The sequence below is a fragment of the Tympanuchus pallidicinctus genome, unplaced genomic scaffold, assembly GCF_026119805.1.
Source record: "Tympanuchus pallidicinctus isolate F22 unplaced genomic scaffold, pur_lepc_1.0 scaffold3, whole genome shotgun sequence".
Taxonomy (NCBI): Eukaryota; Metazoa; Chordata; class Aves; order Galliformes; family Phasianidae; genus Tympanuchus; species Tympanuchus pallidicinctus.
The window spans coordinates 63,376,200-63,395,436 of NW_026294747.1; positions in this window are offsets into that span (position 1 = coordinate 63,376,200).

Consider the following 19,237-nt stretch of genomic DNA (forward strand, 5'->3'; position numbering starts at 1 on the left):
GAAGACAGAGGGATATCTGCAGAGGAGGCTATTAATAAGGAAAGGTAGCTTAATTAGTTGGGCAGATTGATTAGCTTCCCTATACTTCCTTCCTTTTTTACTGCATCTTTGCTATATTTACAGCAATGCTGGTGCATCCTGAAGTCTGTTCAGGCTCCTTTGATCTCCTTTGCCCAGACACAAAAGGGTATTGTCCCTGACTTAGGATGTGGGTAGTGGAGACAGGTCCCACTGCTGCCAGGAACTTCATGGATGGGTCCAGTGCAAGGAAGTATTCCACATGTTTCTGGGCAGATCAGTCAAGGGATCCAGGAAGATAATGAGGCATTGAGGAACTCCACTGGGGTTGGAGCCTGGGTTGTTTTTCTCACTTATTTTTGCCTTGGCTTATAGTTCCAAAAACATCCATCTACCCTCACAGCTCAGGCAGGTCTGCAGGGGAATTGTGCCCTTGGCTCACCTGGGGAGGGCATTCCTTCCAAAGCCAAAGTTCCACACTCCCCAGCACCAAAGAGCACAAAGAGGAGACCCATGGACCTTCTCAAGGCTAGAAGTGGATTTGGATTTGTTCAGTCTAACTTCCAAGCAGCCACCATGCAGGAAATACCATCTGGTGCCCATGACTTGCTTGAGGCACAACAGCCTCTTTTAGAAGGATAACCCACCTAAACCAAAAGACCAGAAAAGCTGTCTAGTTTTTACCTTGTTTCCTCATAAATGGGCAGTGAGGTTAAAACTGGAAGGTGCTAAATATCCATCTGGGGAAGATACATTTGAAATTGCCTGTAATGGTGGATGAACACAGTGTTTTGGTATGCAAGGGTGGGAATCTGGTCCTTTTCATGAACTGCCATTAATCCACAAGGTAATTTCCCCCATTTGGAAAGCTGAAATGCCTACTTCATTCTTGCCCCATAGCACCGACATCACAAAAGCTTTTCCAAGGATATGAGTGAATGGCACTTAATTTTGGGGAAAACAGCTTTAGTGGGATCCCACATCATGTCCAGAGCGACACATCAGGAGAAATGAAGCTTGTCAGTGAGGAACTCAGCTGACAGCACAGTCCCTGTGCCATTTCTCCCCATGCTGTAGGAGAAAGTGGCCAGTGGTTATTTGTACCTTCTATCATTGCTTTAGGTGCCTATCATAGGATCAGATTCTTAGAATACTTTGAGATGGAAGGGACCCACAAGGATCACTGAGTCCAACCCCTGACTCTACACAAATCCAAACCCAGTGTCTGAGCACAGCGTCCACATGCTCCTTGAACTTCACTTCTAAACGCTTTCAAACAAAAAGAGAGGAAATTTAGGTTGGAAATGTTTCACTCAGAGTGAGATGAGGCCCTGGCACTGCTGCCCAGAGGTGTTGTGGATGCCCCATTCCTGGAGGTGCTCAGGGCCAGGCTGTATGGGGCACTGGGCAGCCTGAGTGGTGCCCATGGCAGGGGAGTTGAAGCTCATGGTCCTTAAGATCCCTTCCAACCCAAGTAATTCTATGACTCTGTGATTCAGTAATTCCAGTGTTTACCAAAACCACGTCACCAGAGGTTTAAAAAAAAACTAATTCACAACTGAAAAAAAAATTAAAGGTGCATTTTTCACCTCCTGAACACATGAGAATAGCAAAGACAGCACTGAACAGCAGCTGCACTGTGCTTGGAGCAGTTTCCCCTGGCCAGGCTGGATGTGATGCTCCTTTCCAAGTCTCGGAGTGCTTTGGTGCTGAGTCCATCCCCCCTGCAGATGCTGAGGATGGCCACTGCCAGAAACCCAACAGCTCTGCTCACAACCCTGTGCAAACATTGTGTCACACAAAGCACAAGCACCATTTGCTTTTACAGGCTTGGGGTTCAGCTCAGGGTTCAGCTCAGGATTGAGGCTATTTCTGTTCCTCACTTTGCACAGGGGTGGGCTTTTTGCTAAAGAATGGGAGAGGTGAGCCTGTCCAGAAGAAAAGTGGCAGCTATAGCACCTGGTACATTGGTGTTTTGGGTCTGGGGCTGCCCGGGCTCCTGTGGAGGAAGATGTCTGCAGAGAGCAAGGTTTTGCCATCCATCTCGCTGAGCCAATGGGATCTGGGTTGCCCTATAACCTCTCCTTTGGCTTCTTGAGATAAATCACTTTGACCCAATCTTCCAAAATTTTAGAGATTAAAACAAGTGGTTTTGTGATCCCAATAAACACTACGTAGCAGCAGGCAAGTTTCATTTCATCTCCTCAGAGGGAGTTGCCAATTGGAGACCAGAACCAGGGTAAGGCATTGAGAACCTTGGCCCTGAGGGGTACAACAACTATCTGAGTCTAACTACGGATACCTACCCTTGACCACATTGCACTGAGTTCTCAGTGGTCAAAACAGGGACTTCTGCAGGGGTGATTCATCTGACCTCCTTTGGGTGCCTCCCTTTCAGCATTCACTTGACCTGCAAAGGGAGGTGACGTAATGAAATCCAGAGCTGGTGCAATGGGAAAGGAGATGCATGCAGTAAAATAGCTCAGAAGAGCTCTGGACCTCTGAGCACAAGAAGTATTAGGATGTTCTCTAACATTGGGGTGCATAAATATTAAATAAGCTGCAGCAAAAAGGAGAGCAGTGTCTGTGCCGTCGACTCCCCGGGGTAGGGAGCAGGAACCAGGACATTGTGTGCATCTCAGCACAGCCTTGTGCTGGGCACAAAATGATCTGCAGGCTTGGACAGGCTGCACCAAGCTCTCCTTGGGGGCTTCTGCTTTCACAAAGCAGCTCTTCGACAGGCTGGCCCTGAGGTTTCATGCTTGTTGTCTGGACCAAGACACTTAGCAAATCCCATGTAGCTAATTATACTCCAGCTCAATGCTGCGTAGCCTCTGGTGTTGTTTCTTATGCTAATTAACAGTACCCAGCAGGGCAGTGTGCATCCCCACAGTGTCTCGTTCTCCCTCACCATGGGTAAGAGATGAAGACAACTGATGGGAACTTTTCTCTGCACTGGGAGATGGCACTGAGTTCCACCACACAGCCAGGTTTGCTGCAATCTTTTTTTATTTTCTTTTTATTTTCTTTTATTTTCTTTTTTTTTGTGTGTGTGTAGCAGCAAAAGGTAAAAAATGTCCCTTATCATGACCTGGCAAAGAGCAGGAGTGCATGCTAGATGGGCTATGGTGTGGGCAGTTGGCCTCCTTTCTGCTGGGATCCTATCTTTTGGACATGTACCTGTGACATTGGCGTAGGAGTCAGCCCCTTCTTTCAGGATGAGAGGGAATGGCCTCAATTTGCACTAGGAGAGGTTCAGATTCGATATTAGGAAAAACTTCTTATCTGCAAGTGTGGTTGGCCACTAGCACAGGATGCCCAGGAAGGTGGTGGAGTCACAGTCCCTTGGAGGTGTTCAGGAAATGTAGAAATGTGGCATTTTTATGGGCGTGGGTTAATGGGCATGGTGGAGTAGGATTGGATGGACTGGGTGAACATGGAGGACTTTTCCAATATTTATGATTCTGTGACTCTATGATTACCACTTTGCCACCTTTACCTGGGCTGAGAAGACCATTAGACCATTTTGATCATTAATGCTCATTCATTTATTTGATTTGGATCTATCTTCTCCTGGTCAGTAAAGTGCTACTTCAGCTGGAAGCATCTGGAGCCCATTGGTGGCATATGAAATCCAAACAGCGCTGATACAGGAACAGGTGGGGGATGGGGAGCTGCTGAGTTTGCTGCAAACCATTGTATCCTGCCTTGGGAGGAGGGGAATGGAGGATGATCTCCAGCTGGTGTAATCCCGGCATCTCCATGGCATGGAGCATGCAGTCAGTGGCACGGGGCACAGGGAGGGCAGTGTTCAGCCATGGCCCTAAAATTGAGATGTCCTAAAACCTGATAGGGTGGAGAACTGGAAGGGCATGCATGGATCCCAAGCTACATGCACTTCAAGCCCTCCTGCAGGGATGTCTCCAGGATGGCCAGAAGGAGCTGGATACATTCCTTGAGGCACTTGAACTACATACCCCTTCTCTCCACCAGGAGATCATAGAACCATAGAACTGTTTGTTGGAAGGGGAGCTTGAAGGTCATCCAGTCCACTCAGACTCACATTACTTGGCTGCTGATCCCTCAGGCTGAACCTGCAAGAAACTGGCCTGGGATCCTGCATGGTGAGAAATCCCCCTCAGCCTGCAGCTTCTTAAAGCCCACCAATACCCTTGGGCACCCCAAGCATGGGGAGACCCAGGGAACCCACTCTGCCTCACTGTCTGGCTCAGAAAGCCTCAACACAACAGATTTTTCTTTTCTCCTTGGATGAAACAAACCCCATGGTGTTTCCAGCACGACTAATTCCACAGTGACAGCGATCTCCCCTGCCTCCCTCGCAGCCCAGGAAGGTGCCAAGCATCATTAGCGTGCTGATATACATTGCTATTGCATGATCAGCTGGATATTCCTGGGGAAAATGAGCTGAATTAGGCAGTCTCCTTCACTGGAATAGCAGAGAGCAGTGGGGATTTCCAAAAGAGAGATTGTTATAAAAGGAAAATCCATACGACACCATTAGAAACAGCTTTAAAAGGCTGCTGTCATCTGAAAAATGTGCTGGTATACCAAAAAGGAGTCTGTACGTCTCCCTCACACACATTTGTGCAGCTGTGCAAGTGCAGAGGCTCTGTCCTTCAGACCTCCTATGCTTCTTATGCCATTACTCTCACTCGCTGAATGGTTTTGTTCACTTCTGCACTCCAGGACTGAATATACTATGAGGGTTTATGCATCATTGTTTGCATTGAATTAGGAATCATCATAGAATCATCATAGAATCACAAGGTTGGAAACGGCCTGCAAGATCATCTAGTCCAACTGTCCTCCCACTACCTTTGCTACCACAAGCCTCTAAACCATATCTCACAGCTAATTAGGAATATTAGGAGATTAGAAAAAAAAAAACATCTTAGAAAGAGTGGTGATGCAATGGCACAGGCTGCCCAGGGAGGTGGTAGGGTCACCATCCCCAGAGATGCTCCAGAACCATGGAGATATGGCACTGAATGCTGTGGTCAGTGGGCATGGTGGGATGGGTTGAGGTTGGACGTGGGGAGCTCAGTGGTCTTTTTTAATCTGTGATTCTATGAATTGAAACGATTATCTGTGTCTCACCTTGGCTGCTCAAAGCCTGGAAACATGCCTGGAGAGACTGAACACAGCCCCCAGACCCCTGGTGAGATCCGGACGTGATGCTCTGCCCTTGATGCCCTTGGACATCCCATGTCTACAAGGAATTGTGTTGGGAAGTGATGTGATGCTTGGAACTGGGGCTGTCAGAGCCTAGTCACTGTCCTGTTATTCCAGAGAAATTTTAAAGAAGTAACTAGATTAAAATAAATTTTAAAAAAATACTTGAATTGACTGTTTTGCTTCACAGGATGAGATGGATTTTATAGATCCATTCAGTGTTGATAGCATGAATAATGGGACTCCTGGGGTCTGCTGGTGCAGAGCATGGGTGGCCTTCAACATCTGACCTCTGGGAAAACAGGAGGCAGCTCTGGCAATGTCCTGAGGCAGACTCCCAGTGTAAGGTCTTCAAGGAAGATGAACTATATGAAATCACATTACTGATGCACTGCCACTAAAACGTGTATTGAAGGAGGAAATCTCACCTCCAAGACCTCTAATGTAATTCCTTTCCTTATGCCCGAAATCAAAAGCCAATGACTGGAAATGCAGCTGAGAAAGGCTTTAACTTCCAGCCATTAAGTGCTGAAAACTGACACGCCTGATGATTGATAGTACCACGTGGAACACCTCTTTCATTTCTTACAGTCGCCAGTGATAACAGCCTGTGTTGGCTCTGATTTCTGAGCTGGCTCTCCTGGATCAGGAGCACATGATGCATCCCTCCTGCCATCCCCAGGGTGCAGCTGCACGCTGATGTTCCCATCTGCCCTTGCAGACCCTCTTTGCTCCGTTTCCCTACTTCAGAGGCACCAGCCCAGACAAGGACACACAAATGTTCCCAGTGATACTGTCTATTATTGATAAGTTTCTACAAGTGTGTGGGAGCCCCTGCAGCTCCCTGTAAAATAAGCCTCCAGAGCAGGTTTTGTGTTGCTTCCCTTGGATGGATTTCCCCTCTCTGGAGAGCACAATGTGTTTCCAGAGGCATGTGGAAGCTGATGAGAGAAGAGGGATCAAATCACTCTTTGGCATCCTCCTTTGCCTGTGACCAGAGTGCTACAAGAACGATTCCTGCCCACCATGACCATTGTTCTGCAGCCTGAAGAACGATGTCTGCTCGCATCACACTCATTTCAGAGGCGGATGTTTCTTAGGACATCATCCTCATAAATTCACCACTCACGCTTATGATGAGCGCTCCGTGTTTGTCAAATGCTTTTTAGAGAATTGTGTGTTAGTGAGCAATACTGGTGACAGATGGATGGTTGGACTGGATGATCTTAGGGGTCTTTTCCAACCTTAATGATTCTATGATTTATAACTATCCCCACTTTACAATGAGGAGACAGAGGAGAGCAGACCACAGGCAGAATCAGCCCAGAGCTGGGGTTAACACTGAAGTCACGATTCCAGCATGCTGCCTTTCCTGTGATCCACGTGGGAACCAGGAGGACGAGGAGGTGTTTGGGGGGGAATCTTTTTCCTGGGGAAACAGCAGGTTTGGGAACCACTGAGAATTTATCTTTTTTTCTTATTTTCAGCTCTCCCAGGCCGGGTTAATTACCCCCTGTGCAAGCAGCAGAGCTGCCTCTGAAGCTGTGCTTTCAGCTCGCTTTGAACAATGGCACAGCAATTGCCCAGGGCTTTCTGTTGAAGCAACTGAATAGAGAGCGCTGTTAGCTTCTCCTTTTATAAAGAAGTTCCCACAGGCTTCATCGCACACACGTCCAGAAAGCCATCACAAGGCAGGGATGTACACATCATGTCTGTCCCACGTTACTGACGTGTACTTCCACAGCTCCGCTGTTTGAGCGGTGTGAAATCCCTACCGGGTGCAGAATGGCCCTGGGCACGTTTTACACTTATACGTGTTGGAAGAAGAGGGGTTAATCTCGAAAGTGCTGGTCGGTTGGACAGTATATCCACTGGTTTGTATATGCAGATCCCTCTTTCTCACAAATGGCCAATCTAGTCTAACAGCCCACTTACCACACCACCAATATTCCCCCCCTCAGTGCCACATGCCTTGAGCACCTCCAGGCACAGTGACTCCACCACCTCCCTGGGCAGCCTCTCCCAGTGCCTGGCCGCTCTTTTGGAGAAGAAGTTTTCCCTAGTAACCAACCTAAACCTCCCCTGACACAACTGGAGGTCATTCCTGCTCACCCTATCAGTTCAAAGATTGATGTCACAGATTGATGTCTGTGCCCAACATTTGCCACCCCAGAACATAGTCAGGAAATAGTATAATGCCTCGCTGTCTTTTTGGAGAGATGCAGCAGAGTTGTAGGCGATCAGATGAATTCCTGATTAGAGAGTAGAATTCAAGCCAGTTATTTCTCAAATCCAACAGTCAGCTGTTTCAGGTTGTAACAACAACAAAAAAAAATAATAATAAAAAATCCTACAATTACTGAGATCAATCTAAAGTAACAGGAAGCTTTAGTCCTCTCTCCTGGGAGTGGTTCTCCATTCCTCTGACTTTTCTCCCAGGTCACTTCTGCACGATCCTTTGGGTTGAGTTACACTTCCTTGGAGCACAGGGACTTGGATGAGGCTTTCAGGGTGACATTATCCAAGCTCTCCATTTGCCATAGGCTCCAGATCAGACTGCCCATCCAACCTCGCCTTGAGCACCTCCAAGGATGGGGCAATTGGCTGATGCAGAATTCCTTGGGATAAGTGAAGTGAGAAATTCATTTAATATATTCTTTAAATGAACACCGAGCCGGACTCAGTGTTTTAAGTCATGGGAGAGTAGCTGTCATTGGACATATTTGTTTGGTTATTAAAGGGAAAAAAAGGAGACAACAGTGCATTGGGATTCTGGGGTTGAAGGAGTATCTTGGTCAACCCATGGCATTGTAGTGGTGCCACTGCACATAAGTGGGCTGATTTACACTGATTCATAGAACGTGGAATATCCCGAGTTGGAAGGGATCCACAAGGATCACTGAGTCCAACCCCTGGTTCTGCATAGCATCACCCCAAATCCAAACCCTGCATCTGAAAGCATTGTCCAAACGCCCCCTGAGCTCCAGCAGCTCGGGGCTAAAGTAGAATTATGCCATGCAGCACTCATTTTGGACATCTCTGGAATACACTGCCATCATTTTATTCCTGTACGTGGCAGAGCTAAGCTGCTCTGAGAGCTCAGGTTATTTTTAGACAGCTGCACAGCCAGAGATGCCCTTTCGGTAGCCAAAGTAAGAGGACACCAAATGGTCCTGACCTTTCTCTCCAAGGCCCCATGTAGGGCCCATGCATTGAGCAGAGCAGAGGGTGGAAGGAGGGAAGGAAGGAATCTGTGTGTATTTGCTTGGCAGGCTGCCCTTGCCTGGGGATCAAGTTTATATAAAGAAGGTGAGGACACCACATGAGGATGAAGGTTTCTTGGCCATCACAGGATTGATGAGCTCAACTTTCAAGGTCACAGGCTTGAAAATACTTCCAGAAACCTTCCTAGGAAGGCTTATGGAAATGCTTTTCCTCACCTCACCTAGTTGTTAACCTCAACATGCCCAACAATGCTACCTATAGACAATGTTACCTATACATTGTCCTTTTTTTTCCAGCATCTTTACAATCTCTCAGTGCCCAAGCACTGACATGGTTCTGCATGCATGCAAGCCATTATTTTAAAATACAAAATAGCAAGATGTTGGCTCCTTCTTGCAGACAGGAGTCTTGAGAGGCAGATGAGGAGTCCCATACTTGTTCTGCCTCATTCAGATCTTTAGCTGCCCTTCTTCTCTGAACCCAATCTCACTGCTTTGACATGTGGTGTTTATTCCCTCGGCTTTCAATGCTCTATGTGAAGCTTGGTTTTCACAGCTGGGTGCTGTCATGACCCACTCCAGCTGGATAACTTCTGGATTGCAGTCTGCAGGGCAGTGTTCAGCAGCTCTGCCTTGCTGTGTCACGGAGTCACGGAGTCATAGAATGACTTCAGTTTGAGGAAATGGCCATGGGCAGGGACACCTCCCACCAGGTTGCCCACAGCCTATCCAACCTGTCTTGAGCATCTCCAAGGATGGAGCATCCAGAGCTTCTCCATGCAACCTGTGCCAGCTCCTCAACACCACCAGGTAAGGAATTGACCCCTTCGTTTCCTATCCCCATAGAGGCAATTGCACCTAGTTGAGCATGATGAGTGTGTCAGGGTTGAACTGCCTGGGACCACTGCTGCTTTTAAGTGGAAAGGGGAAACAAATCACTGCCGTCCTCCCTGTGCATCCTGCAATCCAGATAATTAATACCAGGGGCTCCCTGTCAGCCCCAGCTCTCCCTGGGATGCAAAAGTCGCATTAGGAGAGTGCTCACCATGCCTGGAGCCATTCAGACAATGAGGCCGGATCCCCACCACGGCAGCAGGAGAGGAGGTGCCACCACCATCCACCAGCTCTCCCGAGCATAATGAAGCCTTTGTTTGCTTTGCCTTCAGTCTCCCATTACCCAGAGAGGGAGAGCCAGGAGATGGCAGAAAACAGGGATTTTCAAACAATTTCTTAGTCAGATGCAGTGGGAGAGGGGAGGAAAGATTTCCTGCACCCAGAGAGGCTGAAACAGACAGTGGTGGGAGCATGCAGTGCTAGCCCTGATCAAGGGTAGGAGTGTCATTGATAAGCACACATAGAATTGGGGAATTTGGGGTGTGCTTGGATAATTTTCCCCAGATCCAGCCCCGGCAGCACCTTGCCTGTGCTCCAACCCAGAGATAGCACTGCCTTGCTGGAGCTGCACTTGTTCCTACAGAGACGTGCAAACCCATCGCATTACCTTCTGTAGGGATCCACATGCCCCATTGATTATTCTGACGCACTGATTTTCTATTTCCCCATTAATTTGGACAGAGGTTTTAACTTACATCAAGCACCTCCTCCCTCCTTCCTGTTCCTCCCACGCACATGTTGTGTGGGACTGGAATTACCTGAATGTTGAGATTTTGTCCCAGTGCCGAGAGGAAGGAGGTGGAAATGCAGTTGATCACCTTCAGGTTTTAATTGCTCCTATTTGCCAGATACAAAGGAGCAACTGGAAGCCACATGGACATGCGGAGCAAATACATACAAAAGAGCTGTTGTAAATTAATAGATTAAGTGATAAGCATTTTTAATATAAGGTTGAATTTAAGGTGATGCTGAAGTGATCAGGGGAGCTTGAGGGCTCTATTTCCAGGTCCAAGCTGTGGACACCAGCTCTGACATTAGCTCCATTATGCTCAGCGGTACGATAGCTGTTCTTACAGTCAGCTTGAAGGCAGCAAAAGCTGCTCTGCACCTGAAGGAAGGGATCACATGCCTGCAATCTTGCTTGATTTTTTCCGACTGTATCATCCAGTCTAATAAAAGAGAGTAACTCCTCCTCCAAACCTTGCCTTGCTCATAGCCTGAAAACACCCAACAATGCTTCTCTGACAAACGGAATGAGTCATTCATCAGAGCAAGCATTTGTGCTCGAGACCTTCAGGAAAAAAAAAATACATCTACATATTCATTTATTCTCGTATTTGACTAAAAAGATTCGTTTTACGTGTACAAGCAATAGAAAAGAATCTTGCGCCTTCCTGGAACCCAAAATCTGGGTGCAAGGGGCTGGAATTTGGGCACAGGTAACAGTTTTTTCAGCTGTAAGCAGAACAGGGGGAACAAAGCACTCACTGAAGGATTGCAGCTAGAGTAAGCCCTGGGGAAATCATGGTGACAGGGAGGTGGGTGGAGAGACACAAAACATCAGGAAATGGCACCCAAAAAGGGGCAGCATGCAGAGTTCCTGAGCACAATGGAAAATGAGAAAGCTGCTGTAATTTCACATTACAAATATTGAATGTCTGTATATAAGAAGAGAAGGCCACGTGGCTTCAGATATGGCATGTGGCACTGAGGGATGTGGTCAGTGGGCATGGTGGTGATGGTTGATGGTTGGACAAGACAATCTTAGCAGTCTTTTCCAACCTTAATGATTCTGTGGTGTCTTTTGAGGTGTGGAGAGCACAAGGTAGGCACGTTGTCCATGGTGGGAGATAAAGGGCACCCCAAGAACAATTTTGAAATAATGGGTGAACACCTATGTCAAGAGCAAGTGGATGATGTGATTTCAAATGCTTTCAATCCCTGGCTCTTCATGAGGCTTTTTCAGGTGGGATCCATGCTGCTTTGCGTAGAATCATAGAATGGTTTGGGTTGGAAGGGACCTCAATGCCCAGCCAGTTCCAATCCCTGCAGTAGGCAGGGGCACCTCCCACCAGATCAGGCTGCCCTGGGCCTCATTCAACCCAGTCTTGAGCACCTTTAGGGATGGGGCACCCACAGCTCTCTGAACAGCCTGTTCCAACGCCTCACCACCCCCTTAGTAAAAAAAAGCATCTCTTAAAACTGGGGTATGCTCCCATGCCTAGAATAAGGGGAAGTGCACCAGCACTCCTCTAAGTAAGGTGTCTTTTTGAGAGCACCTGTAGAAGCAGCTGTTTTTGGTAGCTTCTGTGAGCCTTAATTGCATCCATCCCAAAGAAGTGACCTCAGCTCTGCAAACCATAAAACACCACTCGCTTCTGGGGCTTAATGGTGTGTGGCCCGCCAAGGAATCCTTTATCCTTCTCTTAGAGACAACGTGTGGGAATTTATTGGCTTTTTAAAGCTGTCCAATCTTTCACTGAAGGAAACTAATGGAATATCAATGACACCAGGTATTTGTCACGGGTATCATTGGCAAAGGAAATACGGGGCTGGCTCAGGGAAGCTCTGGGCACGAGGATCACTGCATGCAGATCCAGTAGCAGCTGCAGTCAGACTGAGCTCCTTCATGGCTCTGGGCTCATCAGTCTCAACCAAACGCATAAAAGCAAAAAGCATTCCTAATTCAGTTAACTAATTCAATTTAAAGCCCCAGTGAGGACGAAGCAACTTGAATTTTCGTGTGAGGTTGAATTCAGAACAGCACCTTTGCAGCTGGGGAGAAGAAACTTCGGTTTTTCAAAACAGTGGGTCAAAAAAAGCCATTTAAAACCAGTCACATTGTGATTTTTATATTGGATTGCTCTCCCTTTTCCTCTTTTTCTGTCCATTTGAGCATTATCCAAAAGAAAATATCACCTAAGAAGATCCATTATGCAAGGACTGCTCTGAAAGTAATGCCTCCTATTTTATGATGTTGGTCCACGATGTCAGAGGTGGATGTTGGTAGGATGGCAATAGAGGCTGAGCCTTCCCACCAATATTCCATTACATTCTGTTGCTGTGAGACAGATGGCAGCAGAGGGGCAGTGTGGCAAAATGGTGCCTGACACCAAAGTGCATGTGAAGCAAAGGGGTGGAATTAAACTCCTCCTTGTGGAAAAAATGGCACCTATTAACATTCACCAATGTTTACTGATCGTTTGTGGAGACAGAACAGTGGGTGTGAGCACAGTGAGGGGTGGGTGCTGTGTTTCAGCAGTGATAACAGTGACAGTGGGTCCCCTCCTCTGGTATACATTTGTACAAACACAGCATGCAGGCTTTTGTTCATTGCTGTCAAAAATGCAGAGAGAATGGTGGTGGTGCCCATGTTGAAAAAGTAAGGTTTTGTAGCTGAGAATTTGCCTGATAAAACAATGTTATTTTACTCTTTGTATCTGTTGTTGCTCCTTTGGAAATAAATAGGAGGCATTACCTTCAGAGCGACCTACGTAAATGTTAGTCTTCAGCAGAATGAAGCTATAGAAACACACTGTGTGCATACCAGGTCACTTATCCCACTTGAGATCACATGTCCCTGTGGTGTCATCCATCTCATATGCAGGACTTGAGCCTCCATAGTCTCACTCCAAGGTCACAACCCTCTGCTCAGGTCTCTATTGCTGAGATGTGCAAACATCCAACACAGAAACTCTGGGTTTTGGGACATGGGTCTGATTCCAGGTTTTCTCACTGATGTTAAATCCTGCTTGGGTTTTCAAGAGCTTCCTAAGGGCTGTGCCCAGCTGGGAGTGAGTCTCCTTCAAAATGGTGCGAAAACTACTCATAAAAACACAAAAAGTGCCGGAAAGAAACAAGCAATACTGCTCATTCCTCACATTTTTTGGAGCGGTCATTGAGGGAATGGAGACAAAGGAAAATAAAGCCACTTCCATGCTCAAAGAGTGCAGAAATGTCTGAGTACTCGAAGCTTCACATTAAATTAGCGCAAAGCACGGCAATCTGCTGCAGGATTTGGATCTCAGCTGCTGCAAACCTGGGGAGAGAAGTGAAAGGGAAAGCACAGGTCTTTATTTGGCCCTGAGTCTGAGAACGGAGCATAAACTCAGGGTGGGATGCTCTGACCCCAGAGGCAGCCCCATGGGAAGGCAGTGGGAATTTCTGCAGAGCTTCGGCAGTGCAATTAGCCGTGGGTCCTGGGGGATGGGGAAGGAGAGAGGCAGAGAAGGTAGCTGGAAGGCACTGCCTGTTTGCTTGTGTGCTCTGAGCCACAGAACCCCCAGTGCTTACATTTGTTTAGGCTTAAAACACCACAGCCCATCCCCTGCCTTCAGCCCCATTGCGGTACGTTGCTACCTCTGCCAGCATCCCTTCCCAGCCCATAGGAGTATTATTTTTGTCTCGAGCCCTGAGCTCTCTTATTGTGGGGAAATACAGCTGTGCAGGGAGCAGGGATGGCCCAGCACCACCGTTTCCATTGATTCTGGTGTTTCTTCAAAGGTAGCCCAAACTGAAGACCCAAATTATAGAGAATGGGAGTTCAAAACAGGACTGGCTCAGATTGTGTGGCTGTGATTTAAATCCTTAAATCGAGGCATGGCAGTGCTCCAGGTTCACCTCCGAGCTGTCCCCAGATAAATCCAGAGTAAGTGCTGGCAGTTCCCTTCACAAAGAGGGAGGGAGAGGAAAGGAGACAGGCTTGCTGCAGAAGCTTGTACGCTGGAATATCACATGAACATGTTTAACATTTTTCCAGTATTATCAGGGGAAAACATCATCCAGGAGGCATAATTATATCTTAGGTTCTCCTTTTTTTTTCTTTTTTTTTTCTTTTTTCTTTTTTTTTAAGGGGCTTTTCAAGCAGCTGTTTTGTTTCATTCTTCTCCTTTTCTATTTTTGAATTACAGTGTTTGCAGAAACAGGAGGAGAATGGCAGCTAAAGCAAGGCAAAAGCTGTAGGAGAGAGAGAGGAGAGATGCTGCCATTCCTCACCCTTTAGGCAGAAACCAGCATGGCTCCATCCATGAGGTTCCACGTGTCCTTCACTTTCTTCCAGACCCTCTATTTCAAGTCTAAGGTCCAAGACCTGAGATATGGCTATAGGCACCAGGAGATGGATTTGTTTGACAACTGAATTCTTCTTTGTAGACTGTGGTGGGCACCCTCACACCCAGAACACTCTTCTGGGAAGATTTCTACATCAAAATAGATGAATTTATGTCTCAATCTACAGACCAACTCCTATCCATGGCAAAGGGTTTCTTGCGCAGTGATGCATCAGAAGACAAGACCTCAGGAAAAGAGGAGCTCCCGTGATGTGGGCTCCCACCATCCCAGCATGGTTGGGGAATCTCTCCAGAGTCATAGAACAGCCCAAGTTGGAAGGGATAAGGATCGTCGAGTCCAGGTCATAGAATTGTAGCAGCTCCTCTCTCCCTGAGGAGCTTCACAGCAAGCTGCTTAATGCAACTCATATGAACAGGGTATTTTCCAAACCACCACCCAGACAGGTGGGATATCCAACCATGGTTCTCATCTGTCAGTCAGGCTCTGGGGATTCTCCCTTGTCACTGTCACTGCTTGTAACCACTCTGCATGGTTCCATACCACAGCTGGAAGATGGGAGCCAGCAGCACACTGCAGGAATTCGTGTGTCCTAAGGCACCTAACGCTGTATGCCCAGGTTAGGCTCTCCTCCCTGCAGTAACTGAGGGCCTCCCAAGTATAATCAGCAGTGAGGCAATGAGTAGCTTGCTTGCTGTCCTTTAATTAGGAGCTTCTCAGCATTTTGGCTGAAGACTGTTAGGTATCAGCAGGCAATAATAGGGAATGCTTCAGAGAGAGGTTTTACATAATGCATCTCATCACTGGTCACCTGTGGTCATCTGTGTACGGCAGAAGACAGATTCCTCCCCCATGCCAGGATGCTTTCTGTCCCGAAGCATGAGATCTGATTAGAGCGCAGAGCCATGAATGCTATTACAAGCCATAAAGCCACTGAGGTATAAAAACCTTTATTTACTGTTTGCAATCCCAGCTCCAGTCGCTGCCTCCTGTGGCACACAGATATCCTCCAAGGAGGATTTTCCCACTGTTTATTCTCGAGGCACAGAGCAGGGAGGATGTTTCCAGCAATGATTTTATTCCTCATTCCTTTCATGCTCTCCAACAGCATTAACCTCTTCAGTGAGAATATGCACTCATCTGCCAGTCTTGCAGGGATGCCATTGACCAAAATTAGCTTTGTGCCCCAGCGTATGTCAAACTGCAGTTGTGCTAAATGCCCTACTGTTTGCAAAGCAACAGTGCCTATGAAGCTGATGGCGTGACCCACCGGCCTCAAAGTGGTGTGGGCAGTCCTTCAGCTGCTCAGGATTTGCATCTATTCAGATACATGTCACAATGATTTCCTTCCATTTTTTTTTTGTCTTTTTTTTTTTTTTTTTAACAGGATACTTCTTTTTTCATGCTTTCTGGTTTCTGAGAATTTCAGAGCTGTGGCTGGATCATGCTTCCAAAATTTCTTCTACATTTAGAAGGACTGGGAGCCTTCTGCTTGTTGTTTTGTTTATGAATGTACTTCACGAAGTTTTAAAAGCTGTGCTGAGCTGGGTGGTAGGGAGAAGACAAGGACCAGATTCAGCTCTTATTAAAAATTCAGGTGATACAGTGGCAGAAAAAACAGGGATGTGCCACGTCGTACTGAGGCACACAGCCTTGTTCATAAAGCCATGCATCAACATAAGGCCTTGTAAATTGCTGGAAAATAGCAGCTCAGCTGCCCAGGAAAAAATACTGTTTTCTTGTATAGTGTCAGCTGCTCTCCCAGAGGCACCACTGGGATGTGCCACCACTGCAAACACATCTGGCAGATGAGCATTTGTGATGAACTAAAACTAATGGAAATGTTTGGATTTAAAGAGTGGGCTATTCAGAGGGTAAATAATTGGTTGGATGGTCACTGCCGGAGGGCTGTGGTCAGTGGCTCTGTGTCCAGGTGGAAGCTGGTAACAAGTGGTGTCCCCCAGGAACCCATCTTGGTTTGGTGATCTTCAACATCCTTATCAATGACATCAGTGATGGAATCGAGTGCAACCTCAGCAATTTGCTGATGACACCAAGCTGAGTGGTGCAATTGGCACAACAGAGGGAAGGGATGCTATCTGCTCTGCTCCAGCCTTCCAATACTTGAAGGGAGATTATAAATAGGAGGGGGACTGACTTTTTACATGAGCAGATAGTGATGAGGGCAAATGGCTTTAAGTTAAAAGAGGGGAGATTTAGATTAGGACAGTTTTTACTCTGAGGATGGTGAGGTCCTGGCACTGCTGCCCAGAGAAATTCTGGGTGCCCCATCCCTGGAGGTGCTCAAGGCCAGGCTGGATGGGGCCCTGGGCATCCTGAGCTGGTGGGGGACAGCCAGCCCACAACAGGGGCTGGGAATGGATGATCCTTAAGGTCCTTTCCAACCCAAGCTGCTCAATGATTCTATGAAACTCCCACTGCCCTCCTGTTTTCTCTACAAATATCCCGTAAGGATTTCAGCAGCAGAGTCGAGAATGCAAAGACAATTATGCACTGGAATTTAAACAAACCATTAATTACAGAGATACTCTGGCAGATGATGGCTCCAACAATGCCTATTAGAAGAACCTCCATCAAATTATCTGCTCTTTCTTGTTAGCTGGGTTCTTCTCTTAACTGAGATGAAAAAAGTAATTAAAAACTATACAAGATGTTTTATTAATTACACGCATGTCTCCATCTCTCTAAGAAAATTGGACAATCTGTTCCTATGCCACAACCCTCCATCTAGAGTTTATATTTACCGTCATTTCAACAAAGACTTGTTACAGTGATCTCCAATTTTTTGGTTTGGCTTGAAGGAAGGGTGAAAAAGGAACATTTATTAAAGGTGCCTACCAAGGAGCACTCCTGTGGCACAAAGCAGAACAAGAGAGGAACAGAAAGCGAACAAACTGACATGTCTAAAAACAAGGTCCTCTTGCTGGCTGACCAGACCCCCAAGAAGACAAGACTTCCTAGTCTTCCTCATCCTGCCTCCAAGCACTGCACCCAGCAGCATCTGCTCTCCCATCAGCTCAGGACTGAGCCACCGAGGAGATGACTCACTGCAGCACCTTCTTTGCACTGCACTCTAATTTTCTTCATCACCACACATTAAAGCATTTCTAATTAAGGACAGAAGTTAGATCTGATGGGGACACAGTTCTTGTTCAGTTCACACGCTGGCTGGCTGGGCAAGTCACTCTGATGTCTCTTACCCCAAATGTTTTCTTCCTTTTCCAACAGGAGTCTGATGCATACATTTCATGTAGCAGGGTGTATAAGGGTATGTAAGAACTCAGTTTTTGGACCCTAAAAGCATTTTAATGGAAACCTCCTCTCTGGCCCAAGTACTTACATGAGTCTCAGCTGTGTATGGGAGTGGGTTGAGGAAGCAACAAAATATTGTCATGGTTAATACAGAAGGAAGCCCACTTCCCACACGCTCGCCACCCAGCACGGGAGGAACTGGAATCTCTCTCTATAAGAGCTGCTGTGCTGTGGTAGGGAGGTATGTTTGCATCCTTTCTACCCTTATGTGGATGATGGGATGGTGAGGTCTTTCTGACGGCACCCTATTAGATGCAGATACACTTCCAACACTGGAATAAACAACATTAGGAATATTTGTTTTCAATAAAGTTCTTTTCATAAGCAGATCTTGAAGCGCTGGAAAGCATAACAATTCTTTATTCTTTGTATATAGAGCCTTAACCATAGCAGCAGCATTCAGAGTCTACAAAAGAGCCCAGCATCATTCATCTGCAGTTGTCTTTGAAATACAGTAAGTAATCCAATTGCCTTGTAGGATCATCCAGGGCCACCAGTGGTTCACGACTCTCATTCATCTGAGTGCCCTCACAGCCATGTGTCCCTGACCCCCAGGAGAGCCAAATGCCCACTCAGTTTACAAACAAGCTTCAGAGGGCATCTGCTGGGCTGGCACATGAGAAGCTCAGGTTTCACTTCCCAAAATGCTGGAGCACTTGTTTAGCCCTTGTTTAGCTAGACGATGCTGTGAAGTTATTTAACTGCACCAAAGTTTTACTATGAGAAAATATAATGCAGTTGACATCCATTGTGACTGTTTTAGTGGGGGATTTAAGCGTAAATAATTCAGTCAAGGGAAGGTCATGCCCAGTGGTGAGCCCAGTCAAGGGAATATGCAGGACTGAAATGCAACACAGTGAGCATGGCAGCCACATATCCTGACCCCATCATCACTTGGCCAACACAGCCTCGACAGCCCACTGAGGATTCCAGTAATAGGTGACAGCATGGAGGTGACACGGGCTTCCCAGGGGTCTTGCAGCTCCTTTCCAGCATGGGTTGGGTTTGTAGAGCAACCACCAGTGTCAGCTTTCTAATTAGAGGAGCGAGCCCTCTGCAATGTCAGGCTGGGCATAGAATCAGGGAATCATAGAAGCATAGAATTATTTGAGTTGGAAGGGACTTAAAAGTCATCTAGTCCAAATCCCCTGCAATGAACCTAGAGCTTGACCATGTTGCTCAGATGGGCAAGCCGGATGCTGTGAGCACCATCTGTCCTGCAACAACAGTGAAGCCAAGGGAGCAGTCTATTGGCCATGAAGAATGCAAGTCCAAGGCCAAAATCAGGGATAATTGCCCAGGATGAAGCAAGAAAACTCTCCCCCAGAAGACTCCATGGGCTCCCAGCCCCCAGCACCTGGTGGTTTGATTTGCACAGAGGTGGTCACCACAGCAGCGAGGACATTTGGAGGTCCCCAAGCCCCACCAGTGTTCCCATGCTACAACAAGGCCCTGGCTTTGCAGGTGCCTCACTGGGATGCCAGGCAGTGCTGAAACCACATCCTTTC